The sequence below is a fragment of the Mauremys mutica genome, chromosome 1 (genome assembly GCF_020497125.1).
Source record: "Mauremys mutica isolate MM-2020 ecotype Southern chromosome 1, ASM2049712v1, whole genome shotgun sequence".
Taxonomy (NCBI): Eukaryota; Metazoa; Chordata; order Testudines; family Geoemydidae; genus Mauremys; species Mauremys mutica.
The window spans coordinates 322730613-322749549 of record NC_059072.1 but is presented as its reverse complement, the minus strand read 5'-3'; the positions used below and the strand labels follow the sequence as shown (position 1 = coordinate 322749549).

Sequence of the window (18937 nt, the reverse complement as noted above, 5' to 3'; positions counted from 1 at the left end):
ACGGCATCCTGGGAGTGGGCCCAGTTTGCCCGGCTCTAAGGCTGGCCCTGCATATTAATGATGTGCTATAACCCCTACAAAATGAGAAATTAAAGGACCTTTTTTAACATAACCATGACCTCTTTATCTGCTGCAAAGAAAATAAGTCCATACATTATTGTATTCTCTTTTTGGTCATATCAATAAGATTAATCAACATGCTCTTCACTGAAGATTTAGTGATAACTATGCTTTCAATCCAGACTGTAAAATAAATATATTTCCTGATTTTAACCAATATGTAAATTGGTTAGATGTCTAACTCCTTAGATGTCTATTGAAAACCAGAAGCATATTGATGCTCTTCTTCAGAAGTATCAGTCCCTTGGTCATATAGAGGATTAATGAAACAACCTCTAATAGGCTGTCTGCTTTATTCAATTCCTATCTCCTATTTATATTGTTTTTCCCTCTCTCAGCTATGTTTCTCACACACACAAAAAGTCTATGTCTTAAAGATAATGATACATATGAATTAATGATATATTATGTATATAATGAATACTATAGTTCTATCTTTTTCTACAAGAAGCAACAGATTACTGGATTTAACACTATATGAATGTGTTCCGTGAAATAAAAACATTTTATTTTAGCAACATATCTCACATAAGATAATTTAAGAGAAATCAATATGCCTCACCTATATCATCATTTGTTAAATACATATCAGTGATCCACAAACAAAGATCAATTATTACAAATGTAATGTTATAATTAAAATTAGGTGAGCTTGGATGGGAGTAAAGAGAACATTTTTAGCAAGTCCTTCTTAGTAGGAAGAGTGGCAGTTTCTCCCATATTTCTTATGCCTCCTACAAGAGGATATCTACTTCTCTGGAAAACATTTTAGGCCAAGAGACCTGAATTCAAGCTCATTCTTGATAGTTTAAGAAAACCGCTAAACAAATAGGCAAAGGAAACTGGTAAAAGTATTTTATGGTCATGCTTTCATTGCTCCATTATTTTAAATATTGCGTTTCAAAAGATCAAATACAAATACATAACTAATGATATTTGGAATGAGTTAATCCAAATTTTGGAAATTATTCTGTGTTCGAGTGATCCCTTTTTCTTATCCCAAATCATCATCAGTCCAAAAAGGACTTTAGTTTCAGTATTTAATTAGTTCACATTTTAGTTTAGGGCATTTTGGTCCCAGTTGGTAATATCCTGCTCATTGAGCATATTTTCCCCATCCTGCTGGAAATACAGAACAGCTAGTTTTACAGCATCATCTACCAAAAAGCAAGAGGGCAAATAGTGAAATCCAACTGATTCCACCTCCCACTGCTCCAGTATTCTTTGCTCTTTTTTTTTTGAAGAATAGAGCACAGCTCTGAGTCTTCTTACTCCAGGCTTTTCTTTACTCTTGCTCTTTTCTGACATGATACCAACATGACTCCAAAAATGGGCAAGAGAGGAAGGATGAAGATTGAAAGGAACAGGTGAAGAAAAAATAGCCTGACACGCTTTTCTGAAGATTCTGTGAGTTGTGCAACTTGCCAGTGATACAAAAAACAAACCTAAGAAACCACAGTGGTTCCATCACCAATTGTGCAGGATCCACTTATTCTCGTTTCAGACCCTTTATTATCCTTTCCCACAGAGATTTCATCCCTCTGGCTAATATCTTCTTCCAGGGACAGATTCTGTCTAGTGCTACTGAGGGAGTTCCCTCCCTTGCTGTCCTCTGTCCCTGCTGCCTCTATCCCACAGCTTTTAAAGTTGTCTTCTTCAGAGGCTGCTCCTGCTGCTTCTTCCCTCCTCCTCTAGTCTATTTCAAACAGTATGTGAGTTGCTATAGAATTCAGAGGGAGCAGGCTTTGCAAACTTCCCCTCCCAATAATTTTTCTTGATAATGCTGTGCTGAATTTGGCTTCATTTTTCTTTGCAGTCCACCAGAGGGTGCTCATGTGTACTTTTAGCATAGTGTTGGCTGCAGTATTTTTTTTCCCCGTTTCAATTTTGCTCCACTAGTGATTTCCTCTACTTTGTTTTCCCATCAAATGGGTTTTTCTTGATCTTCCATCCTTTTCTGAGAACTTCATCTGCTTCCTCCTCTAAGTCCTTAAAACAATTTCATTTCCTAGGGGCATAGACAAATGTATTTGGAGGGTAAGGGCTTGTGTTAAAAAATTAAAAAAGCTATTGAATATCATGTTCACACTATTTTTTGTAGCGGAGGCAGCCCCCTGATTATTCAGTTTATTTTCTTCAGCACAGGATTGTCTCAGCTGATTGAAGTCCTGCTCTTTCTCCTGGGGTATCAACTGACTCTTGTAGCCTGGGCCAGGTTGAAGGTCTCTTCTGCAGTAGGCACTGTCTCCTTTGTTCCCTGTCTGGGAAATGGCTCAGCAAGCAGGGTCTTGTCTTTTGAGGGAGAATTCTCAGTTCCTCTGTGAGTCTCATCTGTCTGTACTTCTGGTTGGCTGTTTCCCTTTGTCTCTCACAGAGGATCTCAAGATGCTCATGCTCTTACTCTGTCTCTCTCTCTAGGAAGACCTGGGATAGGTCCAGCTAGCTTTCACTCTGCAGCTGACTGCTAGACTTGGATAGGCTCTAGTCTTCTTTCCTTTCCCTTACTCCCTCCTCATTTCTTCTATTTGTTCTTTTCATAAAGGGAAGGGGTAGGGCAGATATCATGGAGCCGTGGTTCTCTGGCTGTCTTCTATATAGCCTCTAAGCTCAGTCCCATCATGCCTGGGCAGGGGGCAGTCAAAGGGCCTCCAGCTGCCATCTTACTTGTAGTATTTTTCTTGTCAGAGTCTGGGGGAGCAAGGAACCCAGGAGATTATATAACAGGGGTGGCCAAACTTACTGACCCTTTGAGCTGCATCTAAGAATCTTCAGAAGTTCAAGAGCCAGGGCACACCTGCCAGGGTTTGGGGCTGCAGCCCTGTGGGAGGCACCTTCAGGGGCTTGTGGCTTCAGCCCCGTGCCTGTTGAAGCCCCGAGCCCCAGGAAGCATGCCCTGTGTGGCTGAAGCCCCAAGATTCCCCCTCCCCACTGGGCAGAAGGCCCTACTCCACCACCCTGCTGCAAGGCAGAGATCTCGAGCTCTCCCTTCACCCTCCTACCCCCCAGTCTGGTAGGTGTGGAAAGGGGGGGCGTTCCGTGAGCCACACTTTAACTGTAAAAGAGCTGCATGTGGCTCGCGAGCCACGGTTTGACCACCCCTGTTATATAAGCAGAATATACAAACAATTGTTTTCCAGGGAAATCAATGGATCAGATGTAAGCTGTTCCCTTTCTTCATTCTGCCACATAATAGTTCTACAAAGATTGTAGTGACTATTTAAAACTAAGGTTAACTAAATATTTGTTTGCCAAAGAGTACTGTGTGTGTTTTTAGTTCTGCAGCCATACACCACTCTTACTATGTGAGGAGAGACTGAGTGAATTACAGAAACAAAGTTTATATTTTCAGGGTGCTAAAATGAAATACCTTTAAACGTGGGTGCTTAAAAAGGAGGAAACTACAATTCCAACAGCAAGTGGAACAGCTTCTGCTGGTTGTACTACTGAGCTGTCTTGGCCATAACCTGCAACAGGAATCTAATGTCAGTTGGCTGATCCCATTAGTATTTCTGAGATACCTCATCAACCATAACTTAAATCTTTTGCTATGCGTAACCATGACAAGAGAGCCATTCTTTCTGCTCATCTAGGTTTGATTTTTCAGTGGCTCCATTATTCTGAAGCTAGTGACAGTGTACTTTGTTTCTACTGTTGTACAGCTTTTGGGCACAAGCTACTTTTGACTAAGTACACAGATGAAGCTCTCACAGAGTCTGGATTCTTTATTTGGAAAAAGACTTGAGACAAATTTGAGAGGAACCAAGCTTCCTTGTGTCACCATGCAGCTGCTGCTACTTTTGAAAAGTCCACAAAGAATGTTGGTGGCATGCTAAGTTTTCAGTATTTTTAGAAGAAAAAGGAAAACAGGAAGATCTTAATGAAAATACTAAGGAGTAGGGCTGTCAAGCGATTTAAAAAAAATGAATCGCGATTAATCACACTGTTAATAATAGAACACCATTTATTTAAATATTTTGGATGTTTTCTACATTTTAAAATATATTGATTTCAATTACAATACAGAATACAAAGTGTACAGTGCTCACTTTATATTTTTTTATTACAAATATTTGCACTGTACAAAACAAAAGAAATAGTTTTTTTCAATTCACCTTATACAAGTATTGTAGTGCAATCTCTTTATAATGAAAGTTGAACTTACAAATATAGAACTGTGTACCAAAAAAAACCTGCATTCAAAAATAAAACAAAGTAAAACTTTAGAGCCTACAAGTCCATTCAGTCCTACTTCTTGTTTGTCTGAGCTATTGGCTGAACAAGTTTGTTTACATTTGCAAGAAATAGTGCTGCCCGCTTCTTGTTTACAATGTCACCTGAAAGTGAGAACAGGCGTTCTCATGGCACTGCGTTGCAAGATATTTACATGCTACAACAGTGTTTAACATGTTTAACAGCATGATTAATCGTGATTAATTTTTTTAATTGTATGATTAATCATGATTTTTAATCACTTGACAGACAGTTATTTTGACAAATAAAATATGCAGAATTTTAAAATGTGCACAGAATTTTGATTTTTTTGGTGCAGAATTCCCCCAGGAGTATCACATGAATTTCAGAAGTATATTTAAAGGTTTGCCACTAACGCAAAACTACAAAAGCAACAGTCACTGGCTACATCAAACACTTATTTTGTATTAATCTACCACTATCAGGCCATATGTCCCTGAATTTGTCAAGTGTCTTTAGAGATGTATATCCACCTTCTGTGTAGTTCAGGTTGCAGGTTCCATTTCAGAGGTGTGTACATTGGCAACATGCATTCTCCACACAGTAAAGTGAGGCAAGCCTTCTCAAACACAAGCTATATTATGTCTTCAGTACTAAGGTCAAAGTTTTATTGATGTAGCTGTGTTGGTCCAGGTGTGAAAAAACCCACCCCCAGCTGACATAGCTATGCCAGCAAAAACCCCAAGGTGGGTGCATCATTGCTCTCAGCATTGCTGATGTTGTTCATGAAGGTGGTGTTACTCTGCTGAGAGAAAATCTTCTGCCAACATTAGCTGCATCTACACTAAGGGCTCTCCCAGTATAGCTATGCTGGCAAAGCATTTGTAGTATAGACAAGGCTTAAAAGTCTGGATATGAAGTCCAGATCCTGGCATTAAAAAAAAAAATTACTTTATGGTAGGGCTTGACCACTGGGCTGGATCTTGTTAAAGTTTTTTTTCTTGAAGATCCTAGGAAAATTTCTTAAACATGTTATGACAATTTGAGAATCTATCCGTACAATTTACAAAGTCTTTGTGTGTCGCTGATTGGGCTGTTGGCAGTCAGGCCTAATGGTGGAAGTGAGTTTGACCTACCAGTTAGAGCTGGGTGCAGGGTGAGCAGAGTCCAACAGATGAGCTGAGGGTCATTACTGGAGGAACAGAAGCTGAATATCAGAACTGGAGTATACACTGGAGTCGTAAGCCAGAGGCAGAGGGAGAACCAGGGATCATATCAGAAATACAGAAGCTGAATGTCAGAACTGGAGGATCAACCACAGTCATAAGTGAGAGGCAGAGCTGGGAATCAAAGCCAGAAGTCTGAAGCCATAGGAGAGTAGGGGCTCGAGCAGGAGCTGGGACTGGAAGCAGATTGCAGCAGGGCTGGAACAAGGGCAAGCGAGGCTGCAGGTATGATATGCATTGAGCAGTTGCAGATCTGCTCTGGTGCCCAGGTTTATAAACAGGGATGCTAAACCAGCAGCCAATCAGGGGCTGTGGTCATTCTGTCAGCCCCAAAGCCGTGCATCTGGGCTCATCGGTTGCCTAGCCATGAAGTTAGCAGGGAGCAGGTCAGCACCTGGTCCTAGCTAGTCTGGTCCCTGGCAGCACTCCTCTACTTTTGGGCTCACCTTCCAGAAGACCTTGAGCTGGGTTTCTTGGGATAGGCCTAGTGGAAAGTGTGTAGGAGGTGCAAGCCATGGACATGTTCCCATGAACACTTCTCTAGGCCATATCCCTCCCAGTCAGTCAGATATTGGAGTCTTCCCTGGACTCAGCAAAAGTCCAGAACCTGCTGGACTACTTATTCCTCTTGGCCCTGCATAGTATTGGTTGGACAGGGAGGATTAGTGTTGTGTGGGAAGAGATTCTTGATTAAAGGTTTCAGGAGGGATGTGAGAAACATGGGATGGACTTTAAGCGATTCTGGTAGCTGCAATCAAAAGGCCACTGGCTTAAGTTGTTCTGTGATCACTAATGGCCCCAAGTACTTGTGGTCCAGCTTCACAGATGGACAGGTGGATCGCAGGTTTTGGTTGGACACCAAAACTTATCCCCTACCTTGAGGTTGGGAATTGGCTGACTCTGTTGGTCGGCATGGTGCTTGTATGCTGTCTGAGCCTCTTCTAACTGGTACCTGAGTCTTTGAATTACAGTAGAACCACAGAGTTACGAACATCTCAGGAATGGAGGTTGTTCGTAACTATGAAATGTTTGTAACCCTGAACAAAACATTGATTGTTCTTTCAAAAGTTTACAACTGAACATTGACTTAATACAGCTTTGAAACTTTATTATGCAGAAGAAAAATTCTGCTTTCCCTTTATTTTTTTAGTAGTTTACATTTAACACAGTACTGTACTGTATTTGCTTTTTCTTTCTTTTTTGGTCTCTGCAGCTGCCTGATTGTGTACTTCTGGTTCCAAATGTGGTGTGTGGTTGACTGGTTAGTACATAACTCTGGTGTTCTAACTCCGAGATTCACTTGTACTTGGTGGATACGTGCAGTGAGCAGGGGTGGCTCCAGACCCCAGCACGCCAAGCGCGTGCTTGGGGCGGCATGCCGCAGAGGGCGCTCTGCCGGTCCCGGGAGGGCGGCAGGCGGCTCCGGTGGACCTCCCGCCGCCGTGCTTGGGGCGGCGAAATGGCTAGAGCCGCCCCTGGCAGTGAGGTCAGCAATGGAGAGCATTGGCAAATCTAGTGGGATTTTGGAGTAATACCGAGGGTGGAATCCATAATTTGCTAAGAAAGTGATCTGCTGAGTTTGCGGTGTGTATGGAGTTGTTGAATGTAAATTCTACATGGGAAAATGAGTGCTAGTTAATCATCCTGGTGGTAGTTTAGAAAGCAGAGTAGGTATTGTTCCAGTACCTCATTTACTCTCTTTGCCTGACCATTAGTACCAGGGTGATAGGCCCTCAACTTCAAGGTTTGCTGCCCAGGAGGCAGAGAAATTCCTGCTAAAAGTGGGAAACGAACTGGGACTCCTGGTTGGATACAACACTTGTCTTTCACCTTCAATGGTTGCCCACATTGTGTTGGAACAGATGGGCTGTTTCCTGGGCAGTGGGAAGGTCATGACAGAATATAAAATGTGCCATCTTCATCAGGTGATTGACTACCACTGGAATTGTGTTGTACCCTTGGGAGGGTGTTAGCGCCACAGTGAAGGCCCAAGGCTCAACATGATGGCCCAAGGCTGAGGTGTTTAATAATCTCCATTTAAATAGTTCAAGCTCTCCTGTTTGAAGATTTAGCCTGACAAAATTTTCTTAAAAAAATAAATACTCTGTTGTCCTAATATTTAATCAATATATTTTCTTCCCTAACAATGTTGAGAAAAAATAAAACGATGAAGTTATGCTGTGACACTTATACCTCAGTCTAAGTAATCTAATAGTAAAATTTTGAAAACTTCTACCTGTGTAAGATTTACTACTAATAATGTTTCATGATAAACAAAAATCCAGTATCATATTCAAACCATAATAATTTTTTAAATGAATATCTATAAAACATCTAAACAACTCCACATAGCTAGAAATTTAAATATATAATGTTAGCATATAATCTCTATCATTAAGAGATGTCAAAAGCAGCCAAGATTGTTTTAAAAAAAAATCATTCAAACTGCAACTGAATACTTATTCTATAATTCATCCACAAAGATGGCATAATCATCACTCTTCTTTTTTATTACTTCAGTGCTTTATATACACACACAACACTTTGGCATCATATTCAAAACAATGTCAGTAAGCATATTTAAATTCTCATTCTACACCTTGTGTTTTAGGGCTGGGTTTTCAGTTACCCTAAAACCCTTTACAAGGGTGTGTTAGTATAAATTAAAATCAGTTCCTTGGAGTGTAACACTAGCAGGAGTACAAGTATTACAACTAAACAAGAGTACCAGGTCAGAGGCTGAACATGCCAGCCCCTTTCAAATGTCAGGAGCTAGGGAAAAGTAACAGACAAAGGAATTTGGGGAGAAATTTTGTCTCTACATAGACACAACTTACTGTATTTTTGTATGCTGAGAGAACTCCCATGTGTAATATTGAATTGGAATTTTGTAAACAGGAGTTTAAGGGGAAGAGAATTTATTTGTCTGCTATATTTAGCCTTGGCCTAAGCAACTATAACTTTAGTAAAAGACACATGCTACAGATGGAATGTTTTGTGTTTGTGCCACTTTGTTTTGCATGTTTTTTTAAATTACTTGAAGCAGTCGGGAAGTAAACATGATGTGTGTAAACTGCACCTAAAAGTGAAATGAAAATGGCTTTTCATAAGGTCATTTTTTAACTGGGAAAACAATTCAGTTTGTAAAGTAAGTGTGTGTGCGCGCGTGCGTGTATGTAATACAGTCATAATGAAATCCAGGAAACATTAGTGCATTCACCTTTGAAAAAAAGAAAGTAGTCTGTAGACACTTTAGTCTCATAATAGACTCTTTCAAGAGTCATTGATTTTAAACTAATTCTGATTTTTCATTGGTATTTATTTAAATAGCTATCTGCTTAAATGCATTCTGAAATCTCTTCATGTTTCTGTCTTTTGAATCAAAGGATTCATAAGTGCTGTACAGGAGATTCAAAACCAGAATCTGAGGAAAACCTACATCTTGAAACATGTTTCTATGAACAGTTGGCTTCTCTTATCCTGTTCCAAATAGTGTACACACCAGCTGCAGTTGGTCTAAATTTACCTCCATGAGATCGTCTTTACTAAAACAAAACAAAAAATTCCAACAAACAATAACAACGTGCTACCACCCTCAAATTAAACACTCCAGGCTCAATCCTACTTCCCATGGATTCTCTATTCCTTTCCATGGCATTCACACTGAAAGACAAATATAATACTTTTCTGATCGCTGAAAGTGTCAGTCACTTTTTAATATTAAAATATTTTGAGTCATACTCAATATTAAAAATACATAATAAGTATTCCCTTAATTTTATTGTCCAAGAATTTGATATTACTTATTAGTTTGTATTACTGTTAATTATATGAATGTGTTAGAGTTACATTTTGTTTGCTAAACACTTTTATTAGGTGATACTTGTAGTGTGGTGGTTATCCAAAAATAAAAATTAAGTTCCAGATCACCATTGTAAATTTTGTAATAATGGTAATTCTCCAAGATTAATTCCAATTTCCTTAGTGTGAAAGTCATGAAGTATTGCATGATTGGTCTCAGAAAATGAAAGGTGAAAAGTGGAAAATACAAGGAAAGTGATTTCAGTGAGAAGAATAGCATTACTTTGAGACAAAATACATGTAATGTATTATGGTCTTGCAGTTAGCCTTAGCTGAGGTTGTGTCATCTTTTTCTGTTTTACAGGGTCTGTACCTCAGTTTGTCACTTTTATTCAGAACATTTATTAACATTCCATGAGAAATTTGAATGAAATTTCATCCACTAAGTACTATGTATGTGCAATAATCTCCAATATGTTCTTTTTGTTCTGTATGTTGTTTTTTAATGAAAATTTAGAGAAAACAGAGCCCCTGAAAAGCCTTATGTTGCCCTGCATCATGAAAATTTGTTGCCAAACTGATGCAGCCCAAGCTGTAGCATTGTGACATCAGAGATAATCAACCAATTATCATTCCCTCCTGCTTGGTCATTTACATATTTGGGAAGAGTCAGTATTGAGCTAGTTGTCATAGCAGTGGCTATCTTTGATAACTAATTTACCTCAGACTACCATAACATTATTACAGAGAAGGGTAAGATGAAGAAGTGTAATGAAAGCATACTATATTTTGATAAGCTCCTGCTATGCTCCTTTGGGTTTATATGATGGTAAATTACACTGTTTCTTTTTAAGCTGCAATTGTGTGTTACTTTCCTCAAAAAGGGTTATGTAGATGTGCGGACTTGCCCCTGCGACGCCTCCTGCTGGTCATCCTCAGGGCATTAGCTCGTTCCAGCTTCGGAGCGCCCTCTGCAGGCTGGTGACCCACCTGTCCTTTGGCCCCTGTGACCCTCCCAGACCCAGTGCCCTTGAACCTGGGGTGCTGCTCCCTAGCAGTAATTCCCTCAGTCTTAGGGTCTCCCCTCCCTGGCAAACCCCCACCCACTAGTCCCACCTTGCCTCAGTATCAGGCTACTGCCAGTCATTGTCTAGCCCCCGCACCCTGGGGCAGACTGCAGTATCAGCCTACTCATCACTGGCAAGGTTGGGTTTGGACCTGCTGCCTTGGCCTACCCCTGCCCTCTGCAACCCCCAGTACCTTTTAGCCCAATGCTAGGCTGCAGCCTGGGGCTTTCCAGGCTGGAGCTCCCCAGCTCCTCAGCCTTTCCCCAGCCCTGCTCCACTCAGGTACTTTGTCTCCAGCTCCCTGCAGCCAGGCCCTTTTCCCTCTACAGGCAGAGGGAGACTGTTGAGCTCTTGGCTCCCAGCCTCTTGATACAGGCCAACTGTGGCCTGACTGGGGCGTGGCCCAGCTGCAGCCACTTCCCAATCAGCCCAGCTTAGCAGCTCCCAGCCACAACCTTCCCCCAGGGCTGTTTTAAGCCCGTCAGGGTAGAAGTGGGGTAACCACCCTGCTACAGGTTACATGAAAGTAAGATACAAAATTACAGTTCCTTTTCATGTATATGCTTCTTACAATTCGGGGGCTATGGTTTTCTGAATATGTACCTTTCTTAAAAAGTGGAGAACTATAGATAATAGTCCCTACTCTGTTTTCTGTACATAGTTTAAAAAAAAAGTCTTTAAGAAGACTAAAATGCTTTGTTAGAATAAAGTGTAAATTAATTACTTTTACGTATGTTGTGCAACATGGCAATGAGAAATGAAATATGGAGCTTCACAAAAATAACATCTATAAAATATGTATAGAAAACAGCAAATGTGGCAAGTGCTTAGTTATTTAAATAACATATAAATGATTTTTTGTATTAAAATGAAGGAAATTCACAAACAAAGCTTTATTTAATATTAGTTAACTTTGTGTTCATCAAGAAACTAAGCCATACAAAATTAGGATGTACAAAGTTAAGAATTAAAAAGGATTAAAAGGTTGCAAAGTCAAGCATTCTCAAGTTCAGAAATGCCAGAATGCATGTTGCCCATGCAACCTTTATTTGGCATTATGATGCAGCCTTGAATTACATGCATACATAGTACTTGTGAAAAGTCTGGTGTAAGAGACTTGCCCAGCATTACATGGAAACTTGGTGGCAGAGGAAGGGATAGAATCAAAGTCTCCAGGGCAACTAACCACAAGACCATCCTTTCTTTTCCTGAAATGCACTGCTTCATTCACTGCAGTCTTTCCAATTTCTGCAACAAATGAGGCAGGGGGTCCTACACACAACAGACTCTTTCACTACACAACTTTAATTCATTCCCAGAGCAGATCATCCTGTGCACTGAATGACGCATGGGTCTTGTGGGGAAAATATGGGATAATTTACTTAGACTGTATCGTAATGCATACTCACAAGGGGGACAAAATAAGGTTGCATGAATAATGTTCGTTCTGGCATTTCCTAACTTGACAGTGCTTGAATTCATAGAATCATAGGACTGAAAGGGACCTCGAGAGGTTACCTAGTCCAGTCCCCGGCACTCATGGTATGACTAAGTATTATCTAGACTTTTTGACTTGTTAATTATTTTTAATCCTTAACTTTGTATTTCCAAATTTTTTATGGTTTAGTTTATTGATCTGAGCACCATTAATTAACATTAAACAAAAATTTGGTTTGTCAATATTATACTAATATGCATCAATTTAAAGTAAATCTGTACGGGGTTATTGAACATGCAAATCATCCTTTTTATTGGCTAAAGCACACATCTATATTTCTAAAGAATAAACTTTAAAAAATCAGATGTATCTAAAAGGGCCAGATCTTGCTGCCTTTCTTGGTGGGACTTTTATTATTGATTTACATGGGACCAGGATTAGGCACGAAGGACGAAAAATAATAATGAAGAACAAAATGTGAAAGACACACTTATGTTGTATTAAATATGAAGTAGGTCTTTTGCAGACGAGAATCTGGTGTCATCTGCTAAAACCAAGAATTGTTTACAGAAGATTTTCTAAACAAAACTTTTAGAAAGGAGCATGAAAATAATGTTTAATGTACCATATCTTTTTCTTTTAAAAATCTAGAATATAGCACAGGCAGTCTTAATTTTGGCATTTCCTAACACATAAGTGCTTGACTTTGCAACCTTAGTAACATTATTTTAATACATTTTAATATAATTTTCTCAGTTTTTTAAAAAAAAGAAGTCAGAAAATAGAAATTCCAACATGTGGCATCAAATGACATCCACATGGATTATCATCAGGGTTAGAATCCTTAGATTCACTGTACAGACTTCTACCATTTGAGCTAAGGGATTAACTGATAACAGTAGCAGTTTGTCACCCTCTACGTGGACTAGTCCTAGAGGAGGATGGGATATTTTACCAGTGATTTCACAGATATTTGCTGATGGCAGAGGAATGATGACACATGAAACTTAGGTTCCATTCCAGGATCTGGAGGGGACTGTGTTCTAGCAAGCACAAACTCTTCTACCTGTTCTCTCCAAAGGTGACCCCTTTTGCCCCATCATCTCCAACCTTTCCCTGTTCCTGTCCTATCTCTCTTCCACCCTTGGCTTCTCATACAAGTCCCATTCTCATTACTTACCCAGTCCCTATGTCCACTTCTCAGGCTTCTCCTACCAGTTGCAATCTACTTGCCAAGCCTCCTAGCTCTTCATTCCCAGTTTCCCTCCCTCCTAGCTCTTCATTCACTTTGTCTGTCTGCCTCAGCCTATGTTCTCCATTGCCACTGGTTCCCATCCGCAGTCTCCCTCCCTGTGTTCCTTGTCCAATTCCAGGGTTGTTGTCCCTGCCTTATCTAGCTTCTTGTCCCAGTCTCTTTGTCCAGCCAGTCCCAGATGTTCCCCACACCCTGACTCCTCATCAGATCTGTCTTCTCCCCCCACATCTTCTTTTCCCTATCCCACTGGTTCTAAGTTCAATTTCCCTGCCCAACCAGTTCCACTCTCTCCCTAGGTCCTCATCCAATCTTAGTCTTCCCCCCACTTCCTGGCTCCTAGCCTCCTGTCCCCCTGCTCCAGCTCTTAATCCCAGTCTCTCTATCCCTTCAATTCCAATCTCAACCCCACCCCAGTTCTCAATTCCAGTTTCCCATTCCTCTCCCCTCACCCCACCCTCAATCTTTACCCCCACCCCCAGGCTAATTTGCAGATTTACTGCATTTGAATCAGGCAGCTGCCTCCTCCACATTGCCTGGGCCCCGGGGGGGGGGGGGGAGGGAGCGAGAATCGCTGAGAGCATAGAGATACAGTCTGCCTGCTTCCATTTGTGTTGCCCAGCCCCATTCCTGCCCATAGTCTGGAGCTGTAATTGAAGGGAAAACCCTGCTTAGCCCCTTTCAGGAGGTTGGTTGCCAGGCTGTACCACCTAGTGATGAGAGCCTGTGGCCAAGGTTCTAGGGGGTACTGGACTATCATAAGTCCTTCTGAAGGCCTGGAAGGCTCAATGTTGACATCATAAATCTGCATTTCCTTCTTCCTCCCAGGCTGTTGAATCTCATAGTCAACTGGACCAACCTTCCTCATCACTTTGAATGGGCCCTGCCACTGGGCCAGTAGTTTAGACTTGGAGGTCAGGAGTAGCAACAGCATCCTATCACCTGGCTCAGAAGTTTGCAATTGGGCTCCCTAGTTGTAGGTGCGTTTCTGTGTTTGCTGGGTTTTCAAAAGGTTTTTCTTGGTGAAGCCCCTTAGCGTTTTCAGTCTCTCTCGCAGTTGAAGCACGTACGACACTGAGCCCAGGACTCTTGTTCTTCCCAGGCTTCCCAGAGGAGGTCAAAAATCCCCCTGTGCTGTCTCCCATAAAGAAGCTCAAAGGGAGACAACCTGGTGGAGGCTTAGGGGACCTCCTCTATGGAAAACAGTAATGATGATAGTAGTTGGTCCCAGTGCTGGGGGTCTGAATCAACAAACTTTCTCAACATGGTCTTCAGAATCCCGTTGAATCACTCCACCAGCCCATCTGTCTGTGGATGGTAGATGGAGATCTTGAGGGTCTGAATGTTTAGTGATTTGTACAGCTACTGCATTAGTTTAGATGAGAAGTTGGACCCCTGGTCTGTCAATATTTTCTTTTGGTCTTCTGACCCTTGTGAAGACCTTCATGAGTCCATTTGTTATGGTGGAGCATTTGCAGTGCATGGCATAATTGACTATCACTAATGTGTGATGGTATCCTGACATGTTCTTTTCAAGGGGACCCACTAGATCCATCCCTGCTTGTTCGAAGGGTATGCCCACCACTGGGAACGGAATCAGGAGGGCTTTTGGCATACCTTTGGATCTTGCCAGTTAGCATTTGGGGCATGAGGCACAGAAATCGCAGACCTCTTTGTGGATCCCTGTCCAGAAGAACCTAAGGGCCACACTCTCCAACATCTTTTCCCTCCCCAAGTGCTCTGCACATGGCACCAAGTGGGCCAGGTAGAGAAGCCTATGGTGGAACTTTCTGTGCACCAGTAGCTGTTGCCATATCTCTCAGGGCTGGGGAGATCTCTTGTCACCTAGTAGAGCCACTCATTCCAGAGCTTGAAGGGGGCCACTGCTTTGACCATTGGACTTTGCCCTCCTGTTGGGGATGCTAACTTGCTCCCAGGCCTGGCTCAGAATCTGGTCCTCTCAATATTCCCGTATGAAGTCCTCATTTTCTATTAGTCAACCGACGCTTAGTTCTTTGGGCATCTCTGAGCTAGCATGCTGTCGAGTTGGTATTCTTCCACCTTATCCTAGCCCATAATCCCCCTCATTTTGGGGTCTGAGCTGGTCTTAATCAAGGGGCCTTTTCCCCACTGCTGTGGGAGCTCCTCAAACCATCTCCAATCCTATCCCAGTATCACTGGGTAGGCCAGAGTGGCTGCTAAGGTGAGCTGGTACATCTCAGCATGGCCTCCTATTTCCAGCTGCACTTTTGTTGCGGGATAGGTTTGCATGTCCCCCTGGATGCGGGGCAATTGTGATGGGAAAGAAGGCATTTGCCAAGTCTACCACCACATGCCACTGCCCCACTCATGTCGCAAGACGCTCCATGATGGAGACCACGTCGGGAACCGTTGCTGTTAGGGTTGGGGTTACCCTGTTCAGATTGCGGTAGTCAACCGTCATGCACCAGGTTCCGTCCTTTTTGCGGACTGGCCAAATGGGGCTGTTGAACATGCTCATGGCAGGGCGAATGATGTCCTCCTGGAGCAATCCCTTAACAGTGGCGGTTATTTCCTCGTGCCCACCAGGTATCCGATACTGTTTGGAATTGACTACCATGGTAGGGGTTGGAAGCACTACGGGGTCCCACCACGGATGCCCATGCAGCATGGTTACAGCCGCTCGGACATTCAGCAGGTGCCCAAAGGAAAAGGGTCCCCACTGAGTGTCTATGGTCTGCCCTCGGAGGAGGTCTATGCCCAATATGTATTCGTGAATGGGGGCGATTAAGATGGTGACTTGCATGGGGGGGGGCTTTCCCGATGGCCAGCCTTAACTGCATTGGCGTGGCCCGAACATCCGCCCCTCTGAGGCCACTCTCCAATACCGACTGGCCTCGACGGGGTGGGGTGCCATGCAGTATAGTCACCTCTGCTCCGGTGTCCACAAGGACCATCACTTGTTGTTGCCCCCCGGCTAGGCCAGTAGATGTCTACTGGAACATAAGGACGGTGGTCCCCCACTACAAACCGTCTTACCTCCAAGATGGGGGGTGAGGGGGACCCACCACCCCGTCAATATTGGGCGGGTAGCTTCTGGTGGGGCAGACGGCTGGGGTCTCTGAGGGGGGGCAGCCGCCTTGTTTTGGGGGCCCTCTTTACTCGGGCCTCCCCCTTTTTCCTTGGTACGCTGTTCCTGCTTGAGCTGTAACCAGCATCTTAACAGCTGAGCACTGGTTTTCCCATCTACTTCTTCTAAGGGGACCCTCGCCTTCAGCAAGTCTTTGAACATAGTATTGCAGCTAACCCTCTCCTTTTGCTTCACATTCACCTGCCATGGCTTGGTGGTTTTCATCATACCATCAATTTCTGTTAATTGCATCATGAGCTGCGCCGCATCTCCCACCATCCCTATGGCCCCCCCAAACCATCAGGAGGATCATTGCCTTCAGGTGTGAGGGGGCATTCCGCAGAAGCCGGGTACAGATGGTGTGAGTCAGCTCCACAGCATCAGGCCCTTCAAAGTCCTCGGCAAATATGCCGGTGAGCATTCCCAATTGTTGGAGCTGGCTAACCCCCTCTGGGATAGAAGTCCACTGCTCTAACTCATCATCCATGTTTGCGAGCGAACTCCAGATCGTTTTGATAGCCATGGTTAACCATGACATAAGGGAGGAAAACGGAAAGTTCGTCTCCGCAGCGGCCCCTGCCTTAAGATTCCTACAGAGGAGGGGGTCCCTGGTCAGCGAGGCCATTCTGCCTAACTCCGCGGAAGTAAAGGTAATCGCATCCGCCCCCTCATCCCACAGCCGCAGCAGGCAAGCCAGCAATGATTCTTTGGGACGCTGCTTGAAACGCTGCACGAAGTCATGTATCTCAGAGGACTTAAATTCCCAGATGGACTCCCTCCCCACCATGTTGTCAAGGCCTTCCCTGTGTGCTCCTTCATATCGCACCTTGACAACGGGTCGCAGCTGCAGGTAAAGCCCCATCTTCCTGCCATCCCCCTCCCCGGGGGACTCATCCTCATTTGTCTCCCAAATGTCCCCATCCCAAGTCTTTGGGTCCCAATAAGTTTTGCGTACCAGCGCGCGTACGGCAAGGGGACGCACATCCTGCCGCCCTCCCTTCAGTCGCCAGTGGTTCGCAATGCAAGCCATCATGACCGCGCATCGGTGCTCTAAGCGCTCGGACCGTTTGGCTGTGCCAGTAATAACTTCCTGGGTCAGTGAACGGGCCTCATTCGCTTGCTGCAGATCAGCCTCTAACCGTCCTATCCTCTGGCGCTGAACCAGCAGCACCTTGTCCGCCGCGTGGAGCGTGGTCAGGAAAACCCATCCCAAGTTTCCCGCTGCTTTATGCTCTGCGGGTCCTGCTTTATCCAGCTTGGATATCAGTTCCTCCAGCCTAACTGGGGTGACCCCCGGCTCCTTCTCAAGCTCCGGCCATGCGGCGGGTGCAACCAACCCCGCCAGCTTGCAAGCCACTGTTGACAACCGTCCCGTGGCGAGCCACTCGGGGATGCGGCTCTCTCCCTCCCCCTTATCCTTCCTTCCCCAAAGAAGCATCCTTCCACCGGTATCCTGTTTGTGACGCCAATTGTGCCCACAAGGGGGGCCGAGATACCGGTGAAAGAATGACACTCAGCCCGAGAATAATAAGCAAGGCTTTACTGAGGCCTGGTCTACACTACGCGTTTAAACCGGTTTTAGGAGCGTTAAACCGATTTAACACCACACCCGTCCACACTAAGAGGCCCTTTATATCGATATAAAGGGCTTTTTAAACCGGTTTCTGTACTCCTCCCTAACGAGAGGAGTAGCACTAATATCGGCATTACCATATCGGATTAGGGTTAGTGTGGCCGCAAATCAATGGTATTGGCCTCCGGGTGGTATCCCACAGTGCACCACTAACAGCTCTGGACAGCAATCTGAACTTGGATGCAGTGGCCAGGTAGACAGGAAAAGCCCCGCGAACTTTTGAATATCATTTCCTGTTTGCCCAGCATGGAGCTCCGATCACCACGGGTGGCGATGCAGTCCGAAATCAAAATCCAAAAAGAGCTCCAGCATGGACCGTACGGATGTGATCGCTGTATGGGCAGGCAAATCTGTTCTATCAGAGCTCCGTTACAGAAGACGAAATTCCAAAGCATTTTTAAAAAATCTCCAGACAGAGGCCACAGCAGGGACTCAGCACACTGCTGCGTGACAAACGTAACGGAAAGCCAAAGAATCAAATGGACGCTTATGGAGGGAGGGAGGGGGGATTGAGGACTCAAGCTATCCCACAGTTCCTGCAGTCTCCGAAAAGCATTTGCATTCTTGGCTGAGCTCCCAATGCCTGTAGTGTCAAACACATTGTCCGCGGTGGTTCAGGGCATAGCTCGTCAATTTACCCCCCTCACCCACCCCCAGAAGTAAAAGGGAAAAAAATCCTCTCTTGACTCTTTTAAATGTCACCCTATGTTTACTGAATGCTGCTGATAGACGCGATGCTGCAGCAGTCAACTGCAGCATCCTCGCCCCCCCTCCTTGGTGGCTGATGGTACAATATGTCTGATATCCATTGTCATCATCAGCCTTGTGGCAGATGGTGCAGTGCAGTAGGACTGTGTAACAGGGTCAGACTCACCCCCGCGGCGCCTCCTGCTGGTTGCTCTGGGGAATTAGCTCTCTGCAGCACTGGAGCGCCCTCTGCAGGCTGGTGATCCACCTGTCTTCAGGCCCCCCGTGTCCCTCCCTGGACCCGGTGCTCTCTTACATGGGGTGCTGCCCCCTAGCAGTAACCCCTGTCTCTCTGGGTCTCCCCTCCTTGGGGAACTCCTACCCTCTAGCCCCACCTTGCCTCAGTATGTGGC

The 18937-nt window shown here is 44.1% G+C and overlaps 1 protein-coding gene across 11 annotated transcripts in view; it reads left to right on the top strand.

Moving 5' to 3' along the window:
• The window catches only part of SGCG (sarcoglycan gamma), a 149734-nt gene that overhangs the window by 5672 nt on the left and 125125 nt on the right, over positions 1-18937 (top strand). For 2 of the 11 annotated variants that reach the window (XM_045017513.1, XM_045017495.1), the window contains exon 1: positions 9989-10091. The exons of 7 other annotated variants lie outside the window; for them this stretch is intronic. The gene's annotated coding sequence lies outside the window, so the exon portion shown is untranslated. Of the gene's footprint in view, positions 1-9988; positions 10092-18937 lie in introns of those variants that run through there. 2 more of the 11 variants (XM_045017514.1, XM_045017504.1) reach the window with 2 other exon arrangements.